Genomic DNA, 22554 nt, shown 5'->3' with positions numbered 1-22554 from the left:
TGTAGTCGCGATCACTCATCTGTTGTACCAATTCCTGGTGTGTAGGTGTTTGATTAGCAGGGGTTTTTTACTTTTCACGATCTTTCATGGTGGTATTATGTGAGACCTGTTAAAAAAAAATCGTAGGGTCGTTTGGTATGCGCTCATGTCTCACGGGGATTCTGCTTGCATTTTGCGAGAGAAAAAAATCCACGGTATGATTAATAACCTTCGAGTGAGTGGAGCGCTTCAAGTGCCTAGCATCCCGGTGCATCACACCGGTTAGCTGGTGAATAGTGCAAGAGGATTATACGTAGAGGTGTGTGAAGAACTTTGGTAAAAGGGATGAAATATAAGGAATCATGAGATGACACCAAATACACTTAATTCTTTTTTTTTTGTACCCGAGGATACATTTCGATTAAAAAAAACTGTGGCTAAAAACCGTACATGCAATACAAATGACATAAACATCTAATGTAAGTGTGGATTTCTTACATCTGTATATGTTACTTATACCAGATGTAATGGCAGCTCTTACAATGGACAGTGGGCCAGGAATCAAAACTAGCAGGAAAAGAAATAACGCCCTGGGATTGCATCCATCTTCAGTGAAGTTTCTTGGATTAGCTAGGTTAGGACTACAATTTGGTGGATAAAAATAGTTCAAGTTTTGGGCGCAGAGATGGTGATGTGATACAAACGGTTTTTATTTCGCAAGATAGTGAGTTGCTGTCATGGGCAAAGTTATAGAATTCAAAATTTTATGAAAAGTTATCGAAGACATACAAATTCTACATCTTCAAACAACTGAGATCTACGAAGTTTCGTAAAATTTGCTTGAAATTGAATGAAATATACTGTTTGAGTAAAATCTAAATATCTCAAATCTATCGCAATGTATCTCCGAGACATTTTGTCATAGTCTATGATGTACGTTTTTGAAAAAATTGATGATATTTAGCGCTCACTTGCTCAAGTTTTAGAAAATTAATTCAGAAAAACAAATATGTATTCCAAATTTCATGTAATACACCATTCAGTAATCTAAATACCATAGTATTGTTCTAGAAAAGTTTAAACTGATCGGTACCGATCGAGGAAAAATGATAAAAATATCATTTTGAATGAATGTTCAAAATGTAATGCCTGACTCGAAGTAGCTTTAATCTTGGTGCTGATCTTCGTGTTTGGAAGTAGGAGAAATGATTCTAATGTTGGCCTATGGATCTAAGATTGAGCCCATTGCTAAAAATCTGCTATTTATCAATTTTATCTAGATGAATGCGTCATTGGGACGGTACTATTCTATTAATGGATATTTATGGTCGCTATTGAAAATTTAGTCGATTGCAAGGAGGTTCCAGAACAAGATACAGATAAATACGATAAAGAAAAGGAAACCATCAAGATAGCCACATTGAACGTGAGAGGATGCTGTACATTAAAGAAGAGAAACGAGATAGACGAGAGCTTGGATTCGTATCATATAAAAGTTGCAGTCCTCCAAGAGGTAAATCTGACAGTAAGTACCGCGAACACAAAGTCGTATGAGTGGTATATATCTAATAGAAGTAATGCAAACAGAGCTCGAGGACTGTCCATCCTAATTAATAAATACTCTGGGAGCAGAATAAGAGATATTAGGACCATAGATACGAACATATTATCGGCAATAGTAGAATGGGAAGGAACACGGGCTGAATTCATGATTACAACAGTGCATGCACCAAACACTAGAAGCAATGTTTTCTTCTCAAGGTTGGGACACTACGTGTCAGGCAACCGTTGGAAAGAGTTGATGATCGTGCTAGGCGATTTCAATGCGCATATTGGAAAGGACGACTTAGATGAAGGAGACTAGGCAAGTTCTTAGGACATGATGTTTGCAACGAAAATGAAGAGAGTTTCAAGACATTCTTACAAATACAAGGAATGGACTGCTATGCCATGAGATTCAACAAAACATTACTGGAGACCTGGAGAATCGCAAAAGAACGAGGGATGGACATAACTATTGCAAGAACTAATATAGATATAAGACGACAAGAGTATAGGCTGTCAGTAAGGGATCACAGAGAAAAAGAAATTGTGAAATTCTTTAATAACTTGTCAGTGTATGAACCAGGAGAACGGATAAAGAGAACACATCAATACCTGAAAAAGTTTGTGAAAACAAAAAGAATATTGACACAACCTACCATAACAATGGCACAATGGGAGAAAGAGCTTGATGATACCATAGGAGACAAACTAATCATTGAAGAAGATAGAGAAGAAACGGAAACAGGACCAACAAAGGAAGAAATCAGCATGATAATACAAAATCTAGCAAAAAAACAATTCAAGTACCAATATCTAAGAAAAAAGGAGCTAAGTGGCTGCTGAATTCCGACGAATCACATAATGCAACATAGGCTACAAAATATATGCAACGGCTCGAGGTCGATGAATAAGTGATTCATCACGCGTGAAAGCGCTTGACTGGCCGTTGACAGCCCGAAAGGTACTACGGTGAACTGATAATGTCCACGTTGAGGAATGGTGAAGGCGGTTTTCTGCTTTGATTCTTCTTCCAGTGGTATCTGCCAAAAAGCCGATTCTAGATCGATTGAGGACAGGAACCTCCATTCCGCTCAAGTTGTTTACGATTGAAGCTATCTGTGGAATTGGATACGCCTCTTGCACTATAACGGAATTCAGCTTTCTGGCATCCAGGCATAGCCTCATAGAGCCGTCCTTTTTCTTCACCGCAACTGTTTCGTTGTTCCATGGACAGCAAACGGCGTCCTCGATGACTCCTAGCTCCAACATTCGGTTAACTTCTTTGTTTAAGTCGTCCAACACGAACTTGGATGTTGGGTAGTATTTTTGTTTAAATGGAGGTGCGCTTCCTGTGTCGATTTTGTGATAATACAGGCTCGTTCTTCCCAGACTGCCTTTGCTGCGTGAAGTCGGGAAAGTCTGGATAACTGTTTGCAATCGCTGCTTATCGTGTGCTGACAAAGATTCGATGATCGATGGTTCGGTAGCCGTAACATTGCAAACAGTTGCTTTAACACCGAATTTGGACCAGAAGTCCATTCCCAAAATGAGAATGGAAGGCATAGTCTCGATGAAGAGCACCGGTAAGGTAAGATTTCTGTTATTGTAGGATATCGGCACGTGGGAGAAGAATGAAACTGAATGCGCAGTGTTGTCAGCTGTTTTTACTTCACCGTTGACGGGAAATTTGGTTAACCCTAAGTCGTCTGCTATTATGGAAAGTGAACCCCCAATTAGACTGCAGGTTGCTCCACTGTCCAGCAGACCACGTAATTGACAACCTAGGATATTGATGTTTGCATATGGGCGATTGTCGTTGTTTTCTGGGTCGATTACGATATATTCTGCTTTGCAGAATGCGGGAATGTTGATGAGTGAAGGGATACCAGTTATAACGGGAGAGCCCAAGCCCTTTATTGAGGGTTCTCCCAGCTGCGGTTTCCCGAATGCTGTGGAACATTAACCGAATCCAGTTGCCTCCATCTCGAAATGCAAGCATCGCAGTTTCGAGTTGTACATCCTTTTTTCCCGCAACTGTAGCAGAAAAGGAGCGTTTTTGGTTAGGACAGTTCGGATAGGTGTGACCTGGATTTTCGCACTGCCAACAGATGATCGCTGACGCTGAATTCCCTGTTCGCTGCTCTCCGCTGCTTGGTTGCTGTGGATTTGTGGCTGGCCTTTCTCTCCAGTTGTTCTGCAAGCGAACTGCGTTTACTTCCTCTGCGGCATTTGCAGCTGTTTCATTCTACCAAGCGATGTCCTACTGGAAAGCTTCACGTTCTTGAATGTCCAGTGGGTTCCAATCTTCTTCCTCCTCTGGATTTAGTTCTACCATGATGACCTGTGCTGCGTTGAATGGCTGCCTGTTGAATGGCCTGTTAGGATTTTCCATGCTGTACACCACTGGACGTTGATGGGATGTAGTTTCAGGCTTGTTCCATGGCGTGCGGGTTGTAGTTGTAGAAGTTCTACTCTGGATTGAATAGGATCGAGACACTTCAAAGTCTTTGCAGACGGTGACTAACTCTTTAACTGTGGTGGCTCGAGAAGCTGCGGCTATCGGAGTGTAATACGAATTCAGGTGAGATTTCACGATGAACAGTTTCTCCAACTCTGACATTGCTGGTTCTACTATCTCAAATGCAGCAACCAAGGCCCTGTAGAACGCCGTGAACGACTCGTATTGGCCTTGGAAGTATAAGTAGAGGTCCTGCTTGATGATCTCGGAATAGTTCGGTGGTAGAAACTCCTGCTTAATTTCTGACTTGAACACCTCCCAGCTGGTTAGTTGAAGATAGGAGCGAATGTACCACTGAAGAGCTCGTCCCTTGAGTAAGTGTTTGATTGATCGGAGCAAGGTTTGCTCATCAATTTCTTCAGTGTTGGCGTAGGTGTCTACCTCGTTGAGGAACTCACCTAACTGAATGATATTTGGTTGACCCGTGTATTCGAAAGGCCATTTATGTACCGGTTGAGTGAACCTGTTTGCAGACGGTTGTTGATTCGGTGTTCTTGGTGTACTGGGCCTGCCTTGAGATCTTAGGAACCTTTTGAAGTCATCTCGCAAGTGGGGAGGAATATGATCCATTCCTGATGCCTGCTGTGGTATTCCTGATTGGTTTTGGAGGTATGGGTCCCAATGTCCTGGAAACGTGTTGTTATTCTGAGGTCCCGCCCCTGGAATGCCTCGGAGTAGTTGGCCCTGCAACTGCAATTCCATTTGCTGCCTTCTGACCTGCTCTTGATGAAGCTGCTGTTCCAGTTGTTGTTGTTGTTGTTGCATCTGGTGCACTAGTTGTTGGAGCTGTTGTTCTTGCTTTTGCTGTTGAAGTCTGAGCTGCTGCTCCTCTTGCAGCTGTCGCTGATGCTGTCGTATTATGTCTTGTTGTTGCTGTAGCTGCCGATGTTGTTGTTGTTGCTCGTACAGTTCATGCTGGTTTTCCGCAGTTGGTTGATCTTCCTGTTGTTGCAGCTGTTGCTGTTGCTGATGCAATTGTTGCTGAAGTTCCTGCTCCAACAGTTGTTGCTGCTGGGAAGCTTCCTTAATGCTAGATTGTAGCTGCGCGATCTTGAGCCTTTGCTGCGTATCTGGATCTCCAGGTAGTTTTTCGGGATCGGGGTTGTCTTCTTCATTATCTGAATTTGCACACGCCAAGTTTACTAGGAATTCTTCAATCCTTTCTAGAGTTTTGTCGATCTTGGCCAGCGTTTTCTTAGCATTTACTGTTATCGTCGGATCCGAAATAACGAACAGTCTGAATCTATAGTGCAGCAGCCTGGATCTGCACACCCTTACTTGATCTTCGTCGTTCTGTCGTAAAGCTGACTCCAACGCCTGACTAATTGGAGGTAGTTTCGCTTGGCACTGGTATATGCTATCGACGTCCGAAAGCACATGTGATGACTCTGTTGGTGCAGCTGCTCTTCCTCCGTTCTCCTTGCTTATCAGTTGTAGCAGCCGTGACGTCTTCCAGTTTCGATCCTGTCCTCTCAATCCTTTCGCTGATCTTACCGCCAGTTCAAAGTCCAGTTCATCTGGGGTGAGGTGGTCCAAATCCATGATGGATCTGCTACTTCACACTCGTATCACCAATAATCACTGATCATTCACTTGACCGCACGCGAATTACTGCACGCAATAGTGGATTTTTTGTCTGGGCGCCAATGTGACAATTTTCTCTTTAACTATAAGAAATTGTCCAAGATGCGACAGGAATGTCGAAACTCAATGCAATCAAAGTCAATTAATAGTGCTAATGACGGAATCTGTACCACAAAAGGGAGAAGTGGTCCTTCGGTGCAATTGCACACTCAAAGCTCTGATTCGGGCCTGCTAGCCACTCACGATTAATAAGGTGTACAGATGGCCGGGAATGAAACGAGGATGATTTCATTCAAAAAACTCAATCACGGAACGATAACATCAGGATTTTGCCACTTAACGATATAATGTGCATCTCTTAAAAGCTTATTACAACAGACATACATACATTAGTCTTCTTCCTAACGCGTATCGTTGGGGGCCCCGTGATGCTGCTTCACCTGCATGCTCATGTTGCTGATGCACCGCCGTGTCGCGCAATCAGGTCGTTGCCCTTCGTTGCACCGTAGATCCGAAACGTCACTGTTGCGTGGATGCACCGCCGTTTATCGCGTGACAACAAACAGTCGCCGTATCGGTGTCGAGCCACACCGTGTTGACGCTCGGTATGCAACCGTCACACTCCTCTGTAGCCCCACGGCACTAGTGTATCAGCGCTTGTCACGCAGCAGTCTATCGTCGCACTGTCCACTGCCTACCGTTGCCCCGTCTGTGCGCGTCGCACTATTGCCTTGTGTGCCGCACCGCTGCACTCAGCCGCCTTGGTGAACTATCACCGATTTGTGGATTTATCGCTCCTGGCAATCCACTGGAATGCGCTGACGAGACAATAGTGTCTGGTGGCGCGATTTGAGGCGACCCGGGATGGTCCGCTGGACCGGGTACGATCGTCAGGTGATCTCGTGATGAACTGAGGCTGTAAATAAAGGCCCTCTGTAGAGGTGGCACTGCGTTAACCAGTCATTGGACATCACTGATAATGATCAGGTTACCTTCTGAGAGCCTTTGGTATCTCTTTGTCGCAGGCTGGATGATCTCGATCGTTAGATAACGTAGACGATCGTACTGTAAAATCGGAAATTGGTACTAATCCAAATTTGCATGAATGACTTCGTATTACCTAATGGCGTGTTTGAGTCATCTTGACCTATTGTCCTCCGATTGTCGAAACGGTGACGGTTTGGAGAGCCCTCTCGTAGATATCCCGATTTGAGTAGCTCGAGTTCCAGAAGTACATGCAATACTGTAAGGAGTTCGTAAGAATGCTATGTACTATGCAAAAATATTCGTTACCTCTCTGGGTGAGTTATCCGGCTTTAGCGAATTCACCATGCACGTGTCTTGTACGGGTGTCGCATTCATTTACGGCACATCGAATCTGTCGATCTCTGGGACCGTTTGAACATACAGCGAGCTCACTATCACTTAGTGATATTAGATCACTTTTAACGTCTGTTCGTTTAGGAAAACTCACAAATTTCAGGCATCACCGGCTGAAACCAACCACACGCCAGATTTCAATCCTTGCAATTGCCGTCCTATTGTATCTCGGGCTAATTGTTCGGCGGGTGCGACTGTGCGAGAATGAGATAAATCCATTTCTATGGACCTCTCCAGTGACGTCGTGTAGAAGGAAGGGATAATGATGTTGCATTGAAGATTTGGTTGCTTTTATTAAAAATATACACGGTAACTTCGGCAATTGTTGGCGCATTTTTGTCGGCATAACTTCGAAAAGTGTAACACGGTACGTATGGAAAGGTGAATAAATTTAGCTATATCTTTGATGAAAAAATTCTATGTTTTGTTCAAACCCTTTCAAAAAAGAGAGGTAAAGTGGGTGATGTGCTTAGTAGGACGGAAATTAGATCCCCTACTAGTCAAACGCACCCTCCTTTACCTAACTCATCCATTAATGGATGAGAGAACTTGAATTTTTTCTTCAAATGCACAGGCAAAAGAGTGCGCATTTGGCTTGCTCATATACTGTCGACCATGAATGCGACATTGTAGAGAGAGTTCTTCCATAATAACACTGCCGGCCAGGGGGGGTTAGAGGGAATACACACACATACACACACACACATCAAGCAGAAAACATCGAATGAATCAATGATTTCGGCGTTAACAGGTAAATTGTGCGTTTGGTACGATACTTTAGTTCAAATGATACCGAACGAAGTCAATAAGAACGCGTGATATGAATATTGCCTCAATTAGTGATACGTAGCAGCAACATATTTTCCTAAACGTATCCCTAACGGATGCCATGTGCGTGAGTCCTAACTAGCACCCTCTCTATGTACGCCAGTGATCATAAGACTAGCATGAAGATTTTCCCCACAACCTACCACCATGTGCAGTTCCCCGTGATCTTCACACGTCAGCTGGAGCGCATCTTCATCCAACACCTGCCTGATCGAGAATAGCCCTCTGCTCCGATGAGAACAGAGTGTGCGGGTGGTTGTTAACCCACCCGGCCATCTCCCCTTCATGGTTTCTCAACAAACTCCCGTACCTACATACGTGCACGGTACTAAGGCTTAAGATCAGGGCATGCTCTACAAACCACGTGACTGACTTCAAGAAGCATCTCCGTGCCTTGCCCCGACGACGGACGTGTGCACAAAGTGTGATGTAGCCACAAAGTGCGATGTAACCGCGTCGCAATGGTGGTTCTTGCCGTGATCTGATTAAAATCGTGATTTATTGTACACTACTGCGGGTCCCTACACTGCTGCTGGCGCGAAAACTGTAACCCGATCCTAACTAGGCCGCCGCGATTCGAAAGTGATTTGGATAATTAGTGGCAGCTGCAGCTGCCAGCAGCTTTGAGAATAGTTGCAGGTTGTTCAACCATGCCCTTTCACGGATCCTTATGATGGTACGAAGATGATGGGGTCGGAATCAGATCGGTTCCATATGAACCTATACCGAGGGGGATTCTCTGAAGTGGCATGGACCTTACAGAGTATTGTTTACGTCGTATCCATAGCCTACTAAGCTGTGTGATGACTTATGGCGTCAATTATATTTTGACAGGTGCGATGAATGAAACCCACGAATAACGAGTACCGATCATTTTTCATTCACCGCAACACGAGATGACGTTCTGGCATGGTGAATGGTTTCCAAGACTTGGTACAATTCAGATGTTTGCCAAACTTCTACCAAGGAAACTTATGATTTAAGTATTATTATAATCAACCTTCAATCAGTGGGTGTGCTAAAATTAGGATCATTTCCCGCATAGCTTAAATTTCCCCGGCTCAATTGCTTGTAATACAATAAACACTTTTTCCCAAACAAATTGACCAATTAGTCTACAGCGGCACGTTATTGCCGATGGTCACTGTTTTCATCAAAATTACGTTTTCCACAAACAACCGACACGGTCAAGATGCGTGCGAAAATTCACCACCGCCAACGCTATACTCTACGATGGTGGCTACTGAATAAGAAACCTCCAAAAGCGCCGCCGCCACCATGAACACGAGCTTCATCGTCGCTTTAAACTAATCGAATTTGATGCGAAAAAATAATTGCGACTAATTAGGATTAATGTACAATTATCCAATGGATTGGCCGTTAGAGAATCATCGTCTCTTGTTTTCCTCGCCTACGCTCTATACAAACATGAATGATCTGATGAGGAAAAATTGAAGTGAATTTCAACATCTAACGTGGTGGCTGGGTGGATAGAAATTAAAATCAACCCGCTTAGGGGAGGTGGTGGTAAATTGGGCAGGTGGGGGAGAAACTGGCAGGTACTTGTTTCATCGAGAAAAGATAAAATATCACTGTTTTGATCATGCACCCTTTATTGTTATCTTAATGACAATCGGAACATTCAGTGATCTTCTAAAAGTATCTCAAATGATGAAAAAATAAACAAAAGACTACTAGGGACAGCCCTATGGAGTTGTACGCAATGCTGACGTAGGACTACGTGGTCTTATATAATAAATGTTATTTGTTAACTGCATCAGCAGCTTGTGTTTTGTGTAGGAATAGGAATTCGAGTGGGTTTTTTTCTGTTTATACTCTTTAGCCCTGAAAACAACCTTTTGATATGAATGTCGGTTGGGACATGTTCAGAAATTTATCGCTTTTGGAAAATCTTGGAGGCCCTGAAAAGGGCCGATGGTAGTACAGACTTAAAGCCTTTGGAAGAGGATGATGACGTGTAGGCATCTGGATCAGCAAATCGGACCAGACAATCCCATATTCTTCGGCTCAATGATTGAGCACTCACAAGCGTCTCGGCCCGTCTGCTGCTGGAAAGGGGTTGAACTAGTGTCTACGACAGGTTGGAAGGCCTCGATAAACTCCTTCTCTCAACAAGTTGGTAAATCTTGGCCTTTAGCAGAAAGGCGCATAAGACTTTTTTCGGCGAATTTATGATCCTGTTTCACGTCATGGTTCTTCTCTATGCCTGTTCAGATAGATTAATACTTTTTTTTTCTCAACTGCGCTAAATCAAACGAGTAAAAATAAAAAAAGGATGTCGGTTACGGACTCGAATAATTGAAAATTCGATAAATATTTAATCAAACAACTGGACAAATCTTTACGATTAATCATTAAATGAATAATTGGACTTGTAGGCATCCGTAGAAAATAGTGTAATTTCATGTTTTTTAGTGGTCATTTCAAAATGTTGAACAGCAGAATTGCAACCAGCAAGTGTAACCAAAGTTAACGGCGCCGGTGGTGTAGTGGTAAGCGTGATTACCTCTCACCCCAGCAGGCCTGGGTTCAATCCCAGTCGGCGCCGCCGGGATGTTCTGAGGCATAACATCTCTGATCACGCCTTCCTTCAGATGGGAAGTAAAGCCGTTGGTCCCCGGTTCATGATTTGATGGGTCGATAGGTAGGGTCCAGGTGTGGGAGCTGTCGGTAGCATTGGTGCTCAGCACGGAAAACAAGATCGACGGAAAAAAACAAACCGAAGGAAAAAAAAACCCGAATTTATCCACCTATGGTGTGATCAGACCCTTCTTACTTATTCAAGTTTATTTCTTTTATTGTCATTATCAGTGACCAAGCCCCCCACCCCCGTGTCATCCAGTGACGCTACGCCACTGCCTGGGGGTACCCGGGTGTAGTCTATTTGGTGAGGCTACCAATCACCTTATCATCGTATTTTAATGTGATTTAATGGGTTTTAATTCAATTCGTATTCAAGCAAGTTCCCCGGGGTACCCGGAACATGTCCAAGTGTGTCCAATGTGGTATGGAACACTTAACACGACTTGCATTGATCTTATTTTTGAATTCTGTAGTAATTTGATATGTCGCATGATGGTTTTAATACGTTTTCCGTTAAATCTAGCGTGAAGGCCCATATTCACCGGATCTTATTCCGGCCATATCTCCGGAACCGGTTCACCGATTCCAAAACCGTTCAATAGCGTTCAATGGGACCCCAAGACCTATCATTTGGCGCCGAGTTTGTCCAAATCGGTTGAGCGGTTGCTGAGAAACGTGAGCGCATTAATTTCGTTACATACACACACACATACACACATACACACACACACACAGACATGTTCCGATCTCGTCGAGCTGAGTCGAATGGTATATGACACTCGGCCCTCCGGGCCTCGGATCGATAGTCGGTTTTTCAAGTGATATCTATACCCTTCTTTGTAAGAAGGGTAAAAAAAGTGTAACCAAAAGCGGTGCAATGCTAGTTTTCATTGCTATGGCGGCGACTGAATTAAAGGGGTTAGAAGCAGAGGGGTGAAAGTCAATTATCTTCATCGATTTCCTCTTGTGATGACCATGGCTTCACTAACCTATTTCGCACTATTTCTACTATGCTCTTCTATCATCCAGAACAACAAACGTATCAATGAATGTGTTTGCCGTCGAGTTATTAACGAAACAGAAAGTCGATGAAGAGAATCGATCAAAATCAGCAGCACTCCTGCTTCCAAGTTTGGTTACAAGATTACAACTCTGGAAAGCATTTTGTGTGGTCATTGGGGGCGTGTGGTTCTGAATATGGCGATGAGTGTGCAAAATGTTACGCAATTGCATCCTCCCTATTCGCACACGCCCGAAGATCGGAAGCGAATGCAACTTCGACTTGTTTCGTCTACTAATGACTCTCTGATGACAGTGTTGGAAAAGCAGCAATGCTATATCGGCATGTTTCGTCTTGAAACGATTCTCTGATGACTGTGTTGGGGACGCAACATAGTCGTAATTGGTGGATTTGTTAGTTATTTCAACGCTTTTGGACAATGCTTGACATTTACCACTTTTTCAATAAATTGTTGTTGATATTGATATTTCTGATCGATTGGTGATAAAATTATTGAAATTTGTCCAGGGGCAGCTGAGTTATTAACGTTCAAAATCTTTCATAATTTCGTCACATGTTGTCCCATTGCGAACATATTGAAAATTTGCTGACCAACTGACTTTGGGACGAAATCAAAAAAAGTGGAACATAGCCATATGCGATGAAACTATTGCGAGCAGCATTTTACTGTCTTCTAAAATGTTTTTTAATTTTTTAATATTTTATTTGAGTAGTACACATTTTTGCTTAAGGGGATATACACTGCAATAGCAAAAATACATTTTCATGTCTTGTTAAACTTCATGAACATCTATGGAAATATTGTAGATGAAGTCATTTTAAAAAGCTTTGTAGACGACGAAAATGTTCTACCCCTCCTGTGGATGAAGTTTTAGTGTGAAAATGGAGTACAAACGGTAGTACCTCCGAGAGGGACAACTCTATCTACGATGCAGGAAAGATTGTGTTTTGCTGTGGCTGTGCGAACGCTGAGTAGATAGAAAGAAGATTTATGACGATTCTGAAGATTTTCTGCAAAAATATGATGCGCGATGCAAGTAGATGCGAGAAATGAAAGAGGATTTTTCGAAGATTGAATCACAAGTGTGAGATTTTTTGAGCATCTAGAATTGAGATTTAGATGAGAACCCCCATTAAAAATTGTTTTTCTCCAAAACTTTTTGATTGAATTTTCCTATATTTTAAATGTTGTAAAAATTTGTGAGTTCTTTAAAAATTCACCTTTTTTTATAAAGAAACAAACCGCTATCGCTTCGTTTTAAGGATTTACGACCGTTATTAAAATTTTTACACTATCTTTAAATAGGTGCAGGTTAGCAGGTAACCTCAACGTTATTTTGTTCAACAACTTACACTCTACTGTAACATGTACAATTCATAGGGGGTTCCAACAGGATACCTAAAGGTAAATAAAGTACCTAATTGTTTTGTTACTTTTTGCTGTGTTCATAAACATTCCTCCTAGTATGTGGGATCAACTTTGCTACTCCCTGTTCTCCATTGCTCTTTCAATGCGTATTAAGGTCCTGAACAACTGTGCAAAGTTAAAACAAATTTTGTTATAACCTCGATATACAGGAGAATTTTAATTTTTTTTATGGGAGACGGAACGATACTTACCAAAAATCCAATCATTGCTCAAATGTCACCACATTTCGAAATAATATTCAGAATACTATACAAAACAAATATGTCGACACATGCTTCTCTCTGCAAAAATGCTGATTTTTACAGTATTTACAACTTTGTAGAACATTTAAAAATGTGACAATTCAAACAAAAAATGTATGGTAATAAAACGCATTGTAAGGAGGTAATACTATTTGAACTCCATTTTCACCCTTATAACTTAGTCCACATGAGCGAAAGAAAATTTTAGTCGTCCACAAAGTTTCCTAAAATGACTTCATCATCATCTTCTTCTTCTTCTTCTTCTTCTTCTTCTTCTTCTTCTTCCTCCTCCTCGCATTTCAAGTTTATTGCGTATGGCATATTAGCTTATTGCGTGCTCTCAACTTAGTGTTCTATAGATGCACTTCCACAGTTATTAATTGAGAGCTTTCGATGCCTGTACCATTTTTGCATTAGTATAATTGTGTGGCAAGTACAATCATACTCTATGCCCAAGGAAGTCGAGAAATTTTCCAACCCGAAAAATTCCTAGACCGAACCGGGAATCGAACCCAGCCACCTCCAGCATGGTCTTGCTTTGTAGCTGTGCCTTTACCGACTGAGCTAAGGGAGGTCCTACCTTCATCTGCAATGTTTCCATAGATGTTCATCAATTTTAACAAGACATAAAAAAGTGATTTTTGCTATCTGAGTGTATACCCTCCTTAAGCATAATATTTTACTACTCAAAAAAATAACTCAAAAAATAAAGAAACATTCTACAAGACACAAAAATCCTACAATAAATAGTTTCGTCGCAAATGGCGATGTCCAACTTTTTTGATTTCATCCCACTGTACGACTGTGGACAGGTATATTGGAGACAAGTGTTGTGAATATGATAGCATGAACTGTATCTACAAATTTCTGGATTAGAAATGAGGAATCATGCATAACTAACAAGTTGAAAGTGTACGAATGCATACGAGTTATAAATAATGTCCATGAAAAGCATGCTCAATAATTCTGGATCTTTCATTTTTTCAGCTGAAGCCTTTACAAATGTAATGCGTGTATATCAAACAAGCTATCCAGCACTTCCCTTATCATCGAAAATACTTTCATCAACCAACGTGCTTAAGCGTCATTTTCATCGACTTATCGAGGTGCTCTGGATTTTCCTAAAATTCTTACAACTTCCCTGAAGTTCTCTGAACTTTCCAGAAATTCTCTGGATTTTCAAAAACTCCGTGGACTTCCCTGAATTCCACAGAGCTTCTTAAAAGCTCCCACAATTTTCCTGTGATTAATATAACTGTATTGAAGTTCTATGATCTTCCCTGAAGTGTTCTAATGGAATTTTCCATAACATATTTAATTTATTTTGAACTTCTTTGTATTTTTTAAGCTTCAATAAATTACTAGATGTTCTTGGAAGTTGCTGTGGTTTTCCTAATATTAATGAATCTTCTCTGCCGCTCCCGTTATTTTTCTGGAATTCTCGGAACTTCTTTGAAGTTCACTGGACTTCTGTGAACTTCCCTTATAATTTATGATATTTTATAAATTTATTTGGATTTTTTTGGACTTCCCTAAAATTATCAGGACTTCTCTAAGGCCACTTTTCCTGAAATTCTTAGTCCAAATCATTCAATTTCCAAGAGGATCTAGAAATGTCATTGAAATGCATGGAACTGCCCTGAATTTAAAGGAACTAAAAAAAGAATTGAAAGAATTTATTTTCCAAATAAAAATCGGAGCTCCCTGTAGCTACACTGAAGACCTGAACTGTCCTCTCTTCATTTTTCATAAACTCTAAACTTCCCTGAACATCTCTGGACTTCCCTGTAGTTTTTGAAGCTTTCCTAATGTACCGGAAATCACCCTGGAGTTTATGGTACAACATCGAAACATCCCTGAAGCTATCGAAACTACCCTAATAATCTGTAAGCTTCCTGAAGCTCTCGGATCTTTTTTATATTCCCACAATTTTCCTCAAGCTCTCTGGACTTCCGTAAAGTTGTATGGACTTCCTTTAAATTCTCTAGATATCTCTGAAGATCTCTGTACTTCTTGAAAGTTTCTGCAACTTCTCTGGAGTTAATGAAACCACCAGGGCTATTCCAACTAAAGTGTCTACAAAGTTATCAGCAAGTTCAACCAAACTTTTTTCAAAATGCTTATTTTGATATGCTAAGAAAATGCTTTTTATTGAGTGCAGTTTCGAACGCCTTTGGATACGGTTGTGTTTTAAGTTTATTCTCTGATTGTGCGTGCATTCGCTTTCATAGTTTTCGCCTGCATTTGCCGGATTAGCGCTGGCACTCTGCCTCCCGAACGGTTATACCTGTGTGATTGGTGATTTTCTCGGTTTCCGAGAAGTTTTAGAATCGAGAAAGAAAACATGATTCATCATGTTTGCAAGCAACAGAAGATTTGACGCCATCTGCGTTGTTTGGTCTTTTCTCCCGGACCAGAAATTTGTGGCATCGCGAGTGATAATTTTAATTTTAGTTTATTTACACGGTGATGATGTTGGTTCACTCGCAAATATTTTTGAAAAAAATTAAGTGTTTTCGAACGAAAGTGTACCAAAAGTGCTTCTGAACGTGTTTCGCAGTTGGGTGTGGTGAAATTCGTGCATTCCCGGTTGATTGTGGAAATCCGTATCACAAAATTGCCAACCGATTCCTTCTTCTTTTTTTTTTGCCGTTCGGCGACGACTGGTGTGCTTTCGGGAGAGTGACGTTTATTGGATCCGTTTCTTTGCACGGGTGTGTTTTTTTGTAACTAGCGTAAGTGTGTCTGCGATTTGCATTGAGTGTCGGAGATTGTGAGTAAGCTGAAGGATGCCTGGCTGGATACGCCCAAGACTGGACGAGCGGTAGCTGGTGGCTGCAAGGGCGTAGCCAGGTTTCGAGCTAGGGAGGGGCGAAAAAAAAATTACCATGGAAAATTTGGCCGAATGCCATTTCACCGAACGCCATTTCCTCGAAAGCCTTTGTGTTGCCGAGTTTAGGGGGGGAGGGGGCAGTCGACCCCCCCTGCCCCTATCTGGCTACGCCTATGGGTGGCTGTGAACGGTTCCTGGGGAAAGCACTAGATGCGACCCTCCTCACAGATGACCATGGCAATGCAGGAAGTATAACAACAAAGGTAATTGCTATTAGATATTTTTGCAAACAGTGACAGATAGCGGACATGAAGAACCAGTGGAGGTGCCGGGCAAAGGTGTTATATCCTAGACAAATGGTAAGTTACAAATTCGCTGTTGTCGTTGTCGTAGGTGCCGTCGTAGTCGCTGTCGTAATCGCCGTAGTAGTCGCCGTAGGCAGTACCGTTAGTAGATTTAAAATTAACCATCAACCGCTGAAAATATGATTTATCGCGTATTTCTGTTGTTCATTACATGCCAAGTGAAATTCGAGAACGTAATTTAATTTTTGTTGTCCTCTTTATTTAGGAGATTTCCAAATTTCATTTTAATAGCTTATTTAACCATGTCTTAAACAATCGTCACGTCGGTCATAGCTTGTTATGATTGTCTGAACCATGCGTAAAGAGAAAATCGAAACATTGAACGTCGCGTGAAAGTGGATCTTAATGAAGGCCTAAGTACTCTTTCGTAGCTTTCAGTTTTAGGATTTCAAAGATCGTCGGTTGCAGTGGCTTGCTTACTGAGCAGAAAAACGCGGTCCCAGGTCCTTTCATATTAAAAATGTATGGTAAGATCGCTTGTTTATCGTGTATTTTGTAAAACTTTTCTTTGCCGTCGGCGCCGGGTTTGAATAGTTATAAAAACTTGAGTAACGCTATAATGTGATATGAGGGGATCGGTGGCCTTAGAGCAACCGGTTTTGCTTACTGGGCAGAACGTCATGAGTCTAATTTCAAGCCCATCCACATTCAAGATTCGTAAATCGTTTTATTTGTTAACATGACTACATGGTAATAACAGCGGGGCTTATTACGGATGTCACTTCACGGTGAAAACTTGTCACTTGTCGTCACGGTGAAGTGACTCCTATTTGATTTGTACGGCAATCACGGCTCTTATTATTAGTATCACTTCCTTATCACCGTGTAGTGACACCCGTAATAAGGCCCAGAAACTCGATGATTAAAAAGGAGCAGAAGACCGTGGGTTCAATCCTAAGTCCTTCGCGTTATATGATTGTTAGGACATCAATTCAGCTTATCGTTTACCAAAACGAACCCTGCTGAAAACCCAACCCTATTACCCAATATCCCAGTGATTCCTCGTGGAAGTGCAGAGGTGTTCTTGGCTTCCATCAAAGCGAGTGTCACGTCAACACATTCCTACCCCTTCCTTTCTTGACCTGTGTTCGGGCGCGGCCGGCGCTGGTATTGCCCAGTTTGAGATCACCAGTTTTTACACATTGAGGATGATTGCTAGTCCCAAGCAACGTCTATTGGTTCTCTGTGTAATTACAGCGTGTCTGGCAATAACAGAGTAGCAACCGTGGGCGGTCAATCAAGCTCAAGCTCAAGCTCACTTCCCTTAATTACAATTAATCATGTTACCATGCTTCTGCGTTAATTTTCCTTCAGATGTCACTGCTGTTCTTAATAGTGTCATCTATCAGAAAATACGCATACACTTAGTTCCGTCACTTGTTAAGAGAGGGCAGTGCGGTCAAAACAGGTACGGTACTTCTATACATGCAGTTGGATTAAAATCCAAAGTAGCTTCTTTTTTTACATATTCTGCACAAAAAATACTGTCTAAGTCCTGCCCCTGACAAGATTTACCGCCATTTTTTTATACATAGGGCCGGGAGAAAGTATATTTTGCGCAGAATATGTAAAAAGGAGGGTTAATCTAAATGTATAAATCGGGGTACGAGACATGTTTTGCAGTATCAGGTACTTCATTTTGTAGTCTGTGAGAGGGAAATCACAAATAGAGTGTCATCAGAAAACATGGCATGTTGAAAGATTGAGCTCGTGAGGGCGAATTTTCTCTCTCAAATTTGAATTTCGTGGCTCTCTGGGGATTGGTATTACTAGCGGGAAATAAGCGAACGACAAAGTCCATGATTGATTTCTTTAAGCTGTCGTTCACTTTTTTGTTTACCTGTATATGCATCGAAAGCGAATTATTCTCATTTCTCTCAATTCATGTATGGAGATTTTTATTACTTCCTACCAGCGGAACAGCGCCATCTCTGTGGAAAATGGCCTGACGATATGATTAATTATGGGCGTTCATTTAAGGGGCCACATGGATTCGATGTGGGCATATATGCAAAGTTAGTCAGTAACCAGCTCTAAATTTACCGTAACAACATTGGTATGTTCTAGAAAGTTTGGGGTATCATCAAAGAATGCAACCTTTCTGGAGACACCAACCATTTTTGTTGACAACATTTTTATGCACAGGAAATTCAATGTAAAAAGACAAATGTTATACAACAAAATCATAATTAACTTTTACAAGCGCTGCGATAGAAAGTGGCTGTCTTCGAGACAAATGTAACTTCAGTTCCACGGTTCCATTCCTTATGTCCGGTTTGCACTAGTACTGGTTCATAATGCTGATTATCCATAATTGGTGTAAACCGGTCAAAGATGTGCCAGAAACTGATGCACCAACATATTATTCAGCACAAGTGTAAACCGGGCATTAGAATGGCTGCTAACTTTATGTAGTTTGATGTGATTGCAAGAGTGGCGGGATAAAAAACTACTGCATTCATTAGTTAGAATGTTTGCAATTTAAGCGAAGCCCCCCTAAGTTATGCATCTATTGTCAAGCTGTTTAGCAGAGCATAAAATAGCTCACATTAGTAGCAAACCATTCCAACACCTTCGCGTAATCCAGTCAGTTGTTTTCACGCGTACTAATCGGTTTTCTCAATCCCATGAAAGAAACTGCAAAAATTCTTTGCATCAGTAATTTTGCACAGTAGATACCTTCCACCACCAGTCACTCACTAGTCGTGTACCAAACCGAACAGTGTTTATGGAAAGGAAAACAGCGTGAAATACAACGTTTACCCGCACAAGTCGAGGAGAAGCTCCACTGCCCGTGTCGTAAAGAAGAACGTGTAAATCATCTCGCGAGCATCCTCCCGTCCGTCTTGATCGTCTTGATCGTCTTGATCGTCTTGTTGTGGCACGTACCTATGCTCTGCCGCATGGAGATGGCGATGTTTTACCTGTGCAATTAGTGTTGCAAACACGCGAAATGAATGTTTTCAGTGGGCGTTCAATTATGCAATCACACATGTGGATGTGCACCATATATTGCTTCACGATTTGGGTCGCTCTCTTGGCAGCGATGAAAGGGGGTTTTCTAATGTTTGTTTTAACTAGCCCACTCCCGGTTCATCTTCATCGCCAGCCCTGTTGGTGGTGGTGGTGGTGGTGGTGTATTAAGTTATTATGTGCTGATTGTGACGAATAAACAACCTATTTGAATACCTACCGTGCAGCAGTGGATGCACGAAAAACCGTTCAGAAACCGCCAAACCGATTTCATAATTACAGCTGAAGCCTCTCTCTGATGAGGGCCCCGGAGCTTCCATCACATACTCGATTGGTAATGGCAAATTTCACGATCGTTTTATTAGAAACCTGCACGACTTCTTGTTGCTGGTCGCCCATTTTGCACTGGATTTTGTTTTTTGTGTCGGAAGATTCGAGCGGGGGCGTTGTGCGATGGATGTGTTTGCCCGTTGTTGAAAGGGACGTCCTCTACCATTACCGATGCGATCTTTGGTCTGCTGGTCGGTCGGGGCCATCACCCGCGGACCATCATCGATCAACACCGTCAGTCGAGGTAAAACTTAATACGTATATGACGTTGATGAAGTGCTAATAAGTAGAGCCTAGTTTGCGATGACCTTCAAAGCGCTGAATGAATGTGGTCCATCAGCCGCCATCGGCAAGCGTCACAATCTAGAGCGTTGAAGAACAAATGGACGTGACATAAAGCTGTCGTCAAAGGGCCTTAGCCGATGTACTCACGAGGCTATGCGTTTGCCTTGCATCGCTAGGATCTTCTGTAAGACTGACAGGTTCTTATATGTTGAAACAGATCAATAAAGCTAATCAAATGGATCATATAACTGCTGAAAAAATCAACCCATCGACAAGGAATTAGTTTCGATGACAAGTGATCGAAATCAATGATGACTCGAATCGAACACTACCACCATGATTGGGTCAAAAGGTCATCACTACCTGTGTTGCCTTCCTCGGGACGATCACATAGAGCATCATCTAATAATGCAGTCAAAGTCTCCTCAGCAGCACTTGGCAGCAAGTTTTTGCTCTCTTTCATCTTTCAGTGCGTCATCGTCGTCGACAGTCACTTTGGTACGTGCCGCGCATATGCAATGAGCACTTTGCCAAAATTAGACGCTCGGAGATGTTTACACTGAACTACTTGATGTTGTACTTGGTTACCTGGTCCAAGACTAATGTCGAAGTGGATGAAAATATAGTAATCAATTCATCTGCCACGGTACATTAAGTTCGTATTGCGGCAAGCTCGTTTCGACTGTAGAAAAAAAAATGTTTATACCTATCCGAATTAATAAATTTATCAAGTTCAAGATCACATTTGCTCGGAGGGAGGGTCAGACATGAAGTTAACAGATGCGCTTCAGGTTGCAGCTACCGATGCTGGCGAAGGTTGTAGTTACATTTTAATTTGGTTTAATGCACCTGTTAATGTTCAATTAGAGTGGCCTGTGGTCAATAATTACGGTTTATTTGATGAGTCAAAGAAAGCACCGACAGATCACAATGATTTTTTTTTTTATTAGTGGAGTTAACTGAGGAGGAGCTTCTTGCTAAACATGCGAACTGTGTCTGAGTGACCTCGCGAACAGACCTGTCATGGTAGTTGCTCATGGTTACTCCATTAGAAACCAGTGCCACAGAAAGATTTTTGGGTGCAGACATTTCGATCGACATGCGCTCCTCTAATCCAGTCTGCATAAGGGAATTTTTGGACGGCCATCTGAGCAAATATGCAGCATCGAAAATGTTCTGTCTTCATCTAAAATGAAGCTTTACACTTAAGGTGGATTGGAAGTAGCACAGGTAAGCCAGTTTTTGCCATTGCTCCAGTATTTGGTTCTATTTGGGGTGTTTTCCGATTTTCTGATTTAAAACGTATGGGCACCCGGGAAAATCGATTCCATTTAAATAGCTTCATGTTGCCAGGCTTTAGTAATCGTTAGTCATTGGTGGTTTGTTGTGATGAACGGAGCTCGGTGGTGAACGATTTTGTTTACTGAGCATAACATTGTGGACAGGGTAACTTCAACTCACTTGCTATAAAAAAATGTTTTTCGTAATTATGAAATCATGATATAGTATAATACTAATTAGTACCGTAAAACGGGGTATCTTTGATAATGCGGATAACTTTGACTGTATAATATAAAGATTAAATTTACTCGCTGTGCTTTTTCTAAATAAGAAAAATTGGTTCCATATTGTAGCTTAGGGTATTTCCGTTGATATCGTATAAAGGTTTTATATAGTATGCTTTACATATTTTACAAACATATTAGAAATCAATTTTCATGTTTTTCGCCTTTTTGAAAAAGCACTCAAACCATTACTTATGAAATGTATTTCCGTGTATTCCATCACAAATTCAATGTTGTATTCTTATTGCTTATGATGTGTTCTGATTATATACTCATTCAAAGTTTCATATTTAAAGAACTAAATTGTTTAAGTTTCCATCATTTTTTTTTTCTACATTCATAGAGCATTATCAAAGTAACCCCAAATCAATATACCGAAGTTCGGTCACAAAACTAAAAAAAATAGTGCAAATGTTTTAATTTTCGTTCAAATTAACTCTTGGATTCTCAGTACTTATTTTAAAAATACAAAATTTGAAAAACAATCATTGCTGTAAAAAATATTTAGAATATACTTTAAAAAAAACTATCAATGCTACCCCGTTTTACGGTACTTGTAAGTTGCAAGTGGAGGTCATGAAGTATATGTTTGACACATAAAATCTGTCAAAATTGCTTTCAGTGCGTTACAATCAGCGATTTTACGATATAAGATCGCTAATTGTGACGCTCTCAAAGCGAAATTGACAGACTTTATGAGTCCAACACATACTTTACTACCTCTTATTGTTACTTACAAGTACAACATAGCATTATTGCATCTAATGATTGCATAATTCCGAATAATATTTATTTATAGCAAGTGAGTGGAAGCAACCCTGATTGTGGATTCAATCCTTTTAGGAATTATTCCTATTTTTTAGATAGAAAAATAGTGGTTTACCCATTGTAGCACGGAAACTAAGTCAAACATCAGTGAGCTCTCTTCTCTGTTTACCTTGATCAAGCTTAATAACCTCTGATTGTCCTCAACATGTCGTTGTATGAAGGGCTAAAAACGGATTGCGTAGATCGATAGACAAAGTCGCCTATACGCATATACGGAACAATAAAGAATCTCCTTCCAGCAACTT

The 22554-nt window shown here is 41.3% G+C and overlaps 1 pseudogene; it reads right to left on the bottom strand.

Annotated features, from left to right (window-relative positions):
• Positions 1–3314: 3314 nt before the first annotated feature.
• On the bottom strand, positions 3315–5584 carry LOC135709600 (uncharacterized; annotated as a pseudogene).
• Positions 5585–22554: the final 16970 nt, after the last annotated feature.

The sequence above is a fragment of the Ochlerotatus camptorhynchus genome, unplaced genomic scaffold (genome assembly GCF_037179485.1).
Source record: "Ochlerotatus camptorhynchus isolate MF236.1 unplaced genomic scaffold, CSIRO-AGI_Acam_v1.1 ptg000361l, whole genome shotgun sequence".
Lineage (NCBI taxonomy): Eukaryota > Metazoa > Arthropoda > Insecta > Diptera > Culicidae > Ochlerotatus > Ochlerotatus camptorhynchus.
Note: the sequence above shows the minus strand (reverse complement) of the source record. Positions and strands in the feature narration are given on the sequence as shown.